The 8,858-nt window shown below is 37.1% G+C and overlaps 1 protein-coding gene across 2 annotated transcripts in view; it reads left to right on the plus strand.

The window, feature by feature from the left end:
- The first annotated feature begins 721 nt into the window (after nucleotides 1–721).
- trim3a (tripartite motif containing 3a) overlaps nucleotides 722–8,858 on the plus strand; it is a 31,625-nt gene continuing 23,488 nt past the window's right edge. For both annotated transcript variants that reach the window (XM_049466940.1, XM_022668797.2), the window contains exon 1: nucleotides 722–887. The gene's annotated coding sequence lies outside the window, so the exon portion shown is untranslated. The remainder of the gene's footprint in view (nucleotides 888–8,858) is intronic.

The following is an 8,858-nucleotide window of genomic DNA, read 5'->3' on the forward strand; positions in this document are numbered from 1 at the left end:
AATAAATAAATAAATAAAAAAATTGCATGGAAATGTAGAGATTCCTGATATAAATGTAAGTGTTACCTTTTTCATGACAAAATGTATTCAGTGTGCGTGTTTATTTATTTATTTATTTTATTTTTTATTGTTGATTATTTTGCAAACAGTTTTTTTCCCCGATCAAATCGTATATTTTTTTGTTATTCCAATTTTATAGGATAGTATTTATAAAATAATTGTTTTCTCCTCCTTTGAGGGACACTATATGATAAAATATATATATATAATAATAAATAAATAAATAAATAAATAAATAAATAAATAAATCAACAGCCTGAACAAAAGTTATTGCATCGAAATGTAAAAACAGATTCCATTTATTCATTCATTTATTGTTTTAATCATTTGACTGTGTGTATTTATTTATTTATATAATTATTTGAATGTGTGTATTTATGTATTTATTTATATTCTTATTTATTTCTATATATATATTTTTTATATTCAGTCGTTGTTTAATCCTCTATACTGTGGGCAGGGCGTTGCACTTCCACTGCAGTCTCCTCCAGAACAAAAAAACAAAAAAGCTAAAAAAAAAAAAAAAAAAAAATCTCAGACTGGCTTTCAATATTCAAAATTCTTCTCTCCTATTGGCCCGTGTAACTCCTCCTCGTGCAGCTCTAGCCAATCCGTCCACTCCTGTGCGTTCGGCCCCGCCCCTCGCCCCTCCTCCGCTCTCAGTCCTCCGCTTCCTCCCAGTGTGTCCTGTAGAGAGAGCGGATCAGTGGATCCGTGAATCCGGGTGAAAGCCTTTGTTTTGTGGGCTGGAGGATTTTCTAAGCGGCGGAGAGACTCGGGAGAGCGGTGGGATGTTGCTGAAACTGTAAATTCTGACGCTTTTACACGTGAGTTGCTGTTTTTCCCTGTTTTCTCCTGTTTTTCTCGTTTTTCTGAGCTGCTGCTGGTCATATTGTTCTGGGTGAATAGCTGGAATAGCTGAATGCGGTTTATTTCAGGAGGAGGAGGAGGAGGAGGAAGATGCGCTATTATTCAGTGAAAATCTGACATTATGTAGCGTTTATAAGCGTTCAAACATATAGCTGTGTTGTCTTGGAAAGCTCAGCTTTGCTGCATGTTGTAAAAATATTATTATGTAAATTTATAAATATATATATATAGCTAGAGCTACATACAATTGGTTTTAGCTACTGGGTTTGAAAGCAATGGCTTCTTATTGTGTCAGAATATGAATATATGGGTTTATATTCTCAATACAGGCCAGCTATCACCATCTCTGCTGAAATAAATCAAGAAAAATCATAAATATAGATCAGATTGGTTGACCAGCTTGGGAATTGCATGGTTTAATTCCAGTAACGTTATATGGTTTGTTTTCAGACATGATTAAGCTAATCAAGATACCGGTAGGTAGATCACCAGTGTGATGAGGCTTAAACATGCTGCTTGACCAGCATCACTAACTAGACCACTAACTAGCTGCTGGTTGACCACCTTAGATTTTTACTTGAGTAGATTAGTTATGATTCTGATTGATGGTTCAGCTGGTCTACAAGCATTGTTCAACCTGGTCAAGATAGATGACCATAAACACCAAGGCCAGTTTAGATTTTGACTAGCATAGCGTATGTTTATAGTATGTGCTTGATTGTTTAGCTGGTCTACAAGCATTGTCCAACCTGGTCAAACTAGATAACCAGTATGAGCAACCTTGACAGACCATGCTGTTTGACCAAAAACACCAAGGCCAGCTTAGATTTTGCATAGTGTTGATTATATATATGTTTTTGGTGGTTTAATTGGTCTACAAGCCAAATTGTTCAAACTGGTCAATCTGGATAAACAGTATAACCAAGCTTGATTAAAAACACCAAGGCCAACTTAGATGTTGACTAGTATAGAGTAGCTATGTTTCTGACTGTTGGTTTATAAAACCATTGTTTAACCTGGTCAAGCCAGATAACGTGTATGACCAAGATTGACCAACCTGGTTGACCGACATCATCACCAAAACCAAGCTGTTGGTTGACCAGCTTAAATTTTGATAAGAGTAGAGTAGCCAGCTATGTTTCTGACTGATGGTTCAGCTGGTCTATAAACATTGTTCAACCTGGTCAAACAAGATAACCACTATGCCCAAGATTGATCATGCTGGTTGACCAGAAAGACCAAGACCAGTTTAGATTTTGTCTAATGTATGGTATGTTTTATTATGTACTTGATGTTTTAGCTGGTCTACAAGCATTGTTGGTCAAGCTGGATAAACAGTATGACCAAGATAGACCATGCTGGTTGACCAAAAAGACCAACCTTATTAACTGGCATCACTAGCAAGGCCAAGCTGCTGGTTAAGACCTTAGATTTTGACTAGTGTAGAGTATGTTTTTAGTTTGTGCTTGATGGTTAAGCATTGTTCAACCTGGTCACGCTAGATAACCTGTATGACCAAGCTTGACCAAAAAGACCAAGTCCAGCTTATATTTTAACTAGCGTACAGTATGTTTTCAGTTTTTGTTTGGTGGTTTAATTGGTCTACAAGCATTGTTCAGCCTGGTAAAGCTAGAAAACCAGTATGTCCAAGACCAAAAGGACCAACCTTATTGACTGGCATCACTAGCAAGACCAAGCTGTTGGTTCACCAGCTTAGATTTTGACTGGTCAAGCAAGATAACTAGTATGACCAAGCTTGTCCAAACTGGTCAACCAGAAAGACCAGCAGTACTTACTACATGACTAGCACATGGCAACGCTTGACCAGAATCCAAAGTAATGAACACTCCACTGGTCGAGATTTGTTTTTATCCATATGACCAGCTTTTCATCCACCTTAACCGTCATAAAATACCAGCAAAACCCATCTAAATCCAGCTACCAATAAAATCTGCTATTAACTTTGTTCTTCAGCTGTGATCCTGATGCAGTGGAGCACATTTATCTGCAGCTTCAGCGAATAACTGATCAGCTGATGCAGGCATGTTCTCTATACCCACACAGCAGTGTTTAGTAGCATGTCTGATGCTGCGTATATGATTATATAATGCTAAAGTCTGATGAACCGGCCCACAGATATGAGAAATGCTATGGAACTGGATCTTCTGCTGCTGATCTGAGCCTGTCGGTGAGCTTCACTGGTCTGGGAACAGCTGCCACCAAATGGAGAGCAAGCGAATGCTCAGCTGTTCCTCAGACAGAGATGTTGTATTAGAAAGGAATGATGAAATATGTCATAAATCAGGCTGCGTGTTGTATTATCTCATATTACATCAGTCACTACCATTTTTGGCCTTTGGCTGTGATTTTGGCAGCGGTTGTTTAATGAGATCTGAGTTTTTCCAGCTTGTGATTGTTTATTTAATCATAGCTGACAGTAATCATGTTATCAAAAACACTTATTTTATTCAGGATTGAGTGATTACTGACTCTTTGGTGCGATTTTAATTAGATTTTGAATGGAGATATTTTATAAAAAAAGAAAAATATAGGTAGGGCTGGATGATTAGATATGGAAAGTCACTAATACTTCTTCACAGAGTATTTTGGTTTGTTTAACACTGTTTTTAAGTTACTACATGATTCATTATGTGTTCCTTCATAATCTGATAGATCACTTTACTATTCATTTACAATTAAAACTTTCGACTTTGACTTTTTGCTACTGCACATTAGCTTTTATCAGCCCTGCTGGCATTATACAACTCTGGAAAAAAATAAGAGACCACCTAAAATGATGAGTTTCTTTGATTTTACCAAATTTAAAAACCTCTGGAATATAATGAAGAGGAAGATGGATGATCACAAACCATCAAACCACCAAACTGAACTGCTTGAATTTTTGCACCAGGAGTAAAGCAGCATAAAGTTATCCAAAATCAGTGTGTAAGACTGGTGGAGGAGGAGAACATGATGCCAAGATGCATGAAAAAAAACTGTGATTAAAAACCAGGATTATTCCACCAAATATTGATTGATTTTATTATGAATATGAACTTGTTTTCTTTGCATTATTTGAGGCATCTGCATCTTTTTTTGTTATTTCAATTGTTTCAAATTTTCTGCAAAAAATGCTCTGAATGACAATCATTTTATTTGGAATTTGGGAGAAATGTTGTCTGTAGTTTATAGAATAAAACAACAATGTTCATTTTACTCAAACATAAACCTATAAATAGCAAAATCAGAGAAACAGATTCAGAAACTGAAGTGCTCTCTTCATTTTTTCCAGAGCTGTTTATGGCAGCACACTGATCTGATACACAGTGCTACGCTATTAATGCTAATCTGGGGGGTGAACAATGATTATACACACAGAACCCTGCTACTTTATTTTAGTGTAGCTTTTATAGTGTAAAAAACATTGATTCCATACTTGTGAATGTTATTGGATGGTGATGCACAGTAATGCAGGTGATAAACACCTGCTCCTGCATGAAGCTGAGGAAGCCAAGTGTAACGCTAAGCTGAGCGGTGCAGGCATTAGTATTCTGGACTCGTTCTTTCAGTGTGAGTGAAGGACACATCGACTTTACAGAGAGAGGAAAAGACAGTGGATGAGGACGAGTCCCTGCTGCAGAGAAATCATTAAGCAATCTTTAACACTGCTAAAGATACGGGTATTCTCTAATAAGAAGATATTAGAAATAAAATCAACATTGCAAAAATAAATAAAATAAAAAAATCAATGATTATGACTATGAGAAAAGTATTATTTCTTTTTTCTTTGTATGCAACATTTTTTTAAACATTTTTACTCGAAAGAACCTCCACATATTATAAATATTAGAAGACGTTTTTTTGCAAAAAAGAATAATCCAAGAATAACTTTACAACCAAAACCATGTAAACCACATCATCTTTCAAACATGGTGGAGGTAGTATTTAAAATGCATCTCAGACCCCCTCCTAAAGTGGTTTAAGTGTTCAGACTTGTATCTATTTTAAATGTGTCTTAGACTACCTGTTGAAGTTGTTTTAGTTATCAAAATTTTATCTGTAAAAATCACCTCCTGAAGTGGTTTAAGTGAAAGTTTGATCTGATTACACTTTGCCGTATCCAGATATAATCCTGATACCAAACACTTTTTAGGTGACCAGGAGTAAATGGGGTTACAGTAGTTATGAACAGTATGATCAAAAATGTATATCACAGTATTTTGATTATTATTATTGATTTATATATTTTTCTTAAATACAGCTTTTTTTTACATATTATACTTATAATACAGTACATATAATATACATATTATAATATAAATAATATAAAACACAAAGGCTGTAAATTAAGGCTTTGATTACTACTTGGTTTACTGGGTTTATTTCCTCAATATATGAAGAAATATGAATATGAATATGAAGAAATCTTCATTAGCAGAAAAACAGCTAAAGAATGTAAATAATAGACTTTAAAAAGAAATTCATTAACAACTTTAACTTTAACAGGGCTTCCTTTACAAAACGAAATATTTTAAAAGTTCCATAAACATTATAAATAAACCTAAAATACATATATATATATATATACCACCCAGCACTAGGTTATAGACAGTAGTGTCATATAAACCCCGCCCACCTGTCTGGCTCGTCTACAGCTCATCCTCCCTGTTTGTGAGGTAATCAGCAGTAAGAGTGTGATCTGAAGTGGGTGGCTGTACTCTGGACTTTAGATAAAGGCTGAGACGAGCTGGTTCTGTGGTGGGTTGGGCTAAAGGTGCTACAAGCTCTTAAAGAAACCATCAATCAGGTGATCTGCGGCAACAGACCAATCAACCACAGGCATACCTGTCAAGTCTCCCGTTTTGGCCGGGAAACTACCGTATTTTACTCCTCTTTCCCGCCGTCCTCCCGCATTAGTATTTTCCCGTAAATTTCCCGTATTATATTAAAATTTTAAAAACTTTATTATTGAGGAGACAGGGCACTGACCGATCTGTGTCTGTTAACCAATCGTGGTGCCGGTTCAAGGAGAAAGTCCCGCCTTTCAGGAGAAACAGCCAATCAGCTTGCTGGTTTCGCGGAGCGCAGAGGTATATCAGATTCTGATAATCTAATTTTAGTGTGTAAGTGGTTCACATGTGGTTATTTTAGATTTCTTGTAAACCTGTCTTAAAATGTAAGGAATACTAAATCTTCGTTGGGCTGGTGGGACGACTTTAAGCGGACGGAGGAAATTATCCCTTATTTTTAAATCTAAAACTTGACAGATATGACCACAGGTTCATCATCAGCAGAAATGGCGGCCATGTTCACTATATCCAGATGGATTGAGATGCAGGTCCTATAGATCTGTGATGAGAGGAGATGTGCTGGGAGATGTTGATGGTGAGATTGTGATGTTGGCTGGTGGTGCAGGGACCAAATATCACCAAATATAAGAACCAAAAACATTGGTATTGTTGCCACTTCAGTTTTTTAGCATCAGTTTAAAAGATACCAGTATTTAACCTTTAGTTTGGTGAAGCTCGGCTCCGGTTAGACTTTACGTTCATCATTCAACAGATTCTTTTATCCAGAGCCGTTTGCAGAAACGTGCAGACAGTAAAAGAGCAGATGATCTGAAAGGATTCGTAGCTTTAAAGAAACGTATCTTGTCTCCCCTTGATTGAAACTGACATAGAGAAATGCTTTGAAGTGCAACAGCCTGGATTTAACAGAGAATAAAATTACAATAAAAGAGTAAAAGTAAGAACAATAGGTACTCTTAGGTATTCTTGTCTTGGGGAGTATATTTGTATTGCAAATGTAGCAGAGCATTGTCCAATGTAAGTACGTACAGATGCATCTCAAAAAAAGTAGGATATCATTAAACAGTTACTGTATTTTTCAGACTATAAGACATGAAGGAATTCCTTTAATTTTCCCAAAAATCATCAGAGCTCCTTATAATCCGGTGCTCCTTATGTATGAATTCTATCAGTCAGGTATTAAGGAGCTGTAAAGACACTCCACTGAAGTACAGAGTTTCTTATAAGGGTGAGTTTCAGTGAAGTTTCTCCAGCAATAAGGCTGGGTGCAGCAGCATTAGCATTAGCTGCTAATCACAGCGCTAGCTCTTTCTCCATTCAGAGGTGAGTATATCAGACTGTTGTCTGCATGTTTACAATGTTAAAACAAGCTACATGTGACGAACCGCTAGCTGATAGCGCCCTGGGTTACCTAAACACTCAGTGTTCCTCAGTGTAGCGCTATCAGATGGCATTTACTAGCGCTAAATGCTGCTAAACGCTGGACAAAATAATGGAACTCTAAGATTGTTGTAAAAAGAAATGGAACCGCTTTATTTACCTCAAGAGAGAAATGTATGTAGATTAACGTCCAGCGCTTATTTGACTTTAAAATATATATATTTTTATTACAGTTTTGTTTACAAAGGTCGCCCCATAACAATAATACAATGTATTGCACTTATTTCTGGCTCAATATATCCATATATACAAACAAAAACAGTTATAATGACTACTATAGAAGGTCTACTTCAAGACAAGTCTGAGACTAGGGGTGTGCCATATTATATCATACTCAATAATACCGTCATTATACATTTTTGAATATGATGAACGATATTATACCCTGAAATATGGTGCCATATCACCCACCCCTAAATACCCCACATCAGGGTGCTACTTTTTTTGCTGTTTTTTATCAAAAGAAAAATTTACACTGTTCTCATAATTTCCCATTATATATCTACTAGAGACAGATTATATCTGTCAGTATCATTTATATTACTTTAATCCTGGATATATGGAGATATTTGTGAGTGTTCAGCCCCACTCACAAGAAGATAGCACCTCATGACTTTCTTTCAGCATGCTAGTGTGTTGGTATGATACTGAAGCAGCTTTTAATGAAGATTTTCCAGCCAGTGCCGCCGCCTGCTGAAACCCCTCAGAATGATTGATTAGATGCTCATGAATAATTGTAGTGTAAACAGCAGGACATGGTGGAGAGGCCTGGAATTAATACTCAGTCACCCATCTGCTTTTAAGGACAGCAGAGCGGAGAGGAGCTTCAGAGACAGAGAGAGACACAGAGAGAGACACAGAGAGAGACAGAGAGAGAGACACAGAGAGAGACACAGAGAGAGACACAGAGAGAGACACAGAGAGAGACACAGAGACACAGAGACAGAGAGAGAGAGCGGCTAATTAAAAAATAGGCTGAAATGAAGCCAAGTGCCGCCTGTTGGACCGGCTATCGAGGCCAGAGCAGGGTGCCAGCGCTCAGAACCGAGCCGTGCAGGAGAAAAAAAACAATTTACCGGTTCAGAGGAGAGGAGAGCTCTGGAGATATGGAGAACTGTACCTCGACTTTATCATCCGTTTATACTTTTATGCTAGTTTGCATTATTTTTAAAGTTAAACGAGTGCTGGATGTTAAACTATACAAATGTATATCCTGAAAAGCTCTTCTGTTCATTTACAGTAAGATTTCCACTTAAAACAAGCCAGACAGCGCTACACTGAGAAACCCTGAGTGTTCTTTTAAGCCAGGGGGGATATTAGCTAGCGGTTCGCCTCACGTAGCTTGTTTTAACACGGTAAACGTAAACGGGAAGACTCTGAATGCTGAAAAAGCTAACTAATGCTTAACGGTAATGCCAATGCTGCTCCAGCAGTGCTAGCCGGGGTTAGCAGCAGGCTACAGGCCGATAATACTCTACCTCTGAACAGCAAAAAAGCTAGCGCTTAGCATGGTTAGCAGCTAATGCTAATAATGCTCCAGTCTCCCGGAGATAATGATGCTCCTGGAGTGGCTTTACTGACTGGTAAAATTTATACATAATGTCATATCATATCACATAAATTATATATAAATATATTTAATAAATGATTTAATAAATTCAAACTGTGCAGTCAGACATA

The sequence above is a fragment of the Astyanax mexicanus genome, chromosome 18 (genome assembly GCF_023375975.1).
Source record: "Astyanax mexicanus isolate ESR-SI-001 chromosome 18, AstMex3_surface, whole genome shotgun sequence".
NCBI classification, from domain to species: Eukaryota; Metazoa; Chordata; class Actinopteri; order Characiformes; family Acestrorhamphidae; genus Astyanax; species Astyanax mexicanus.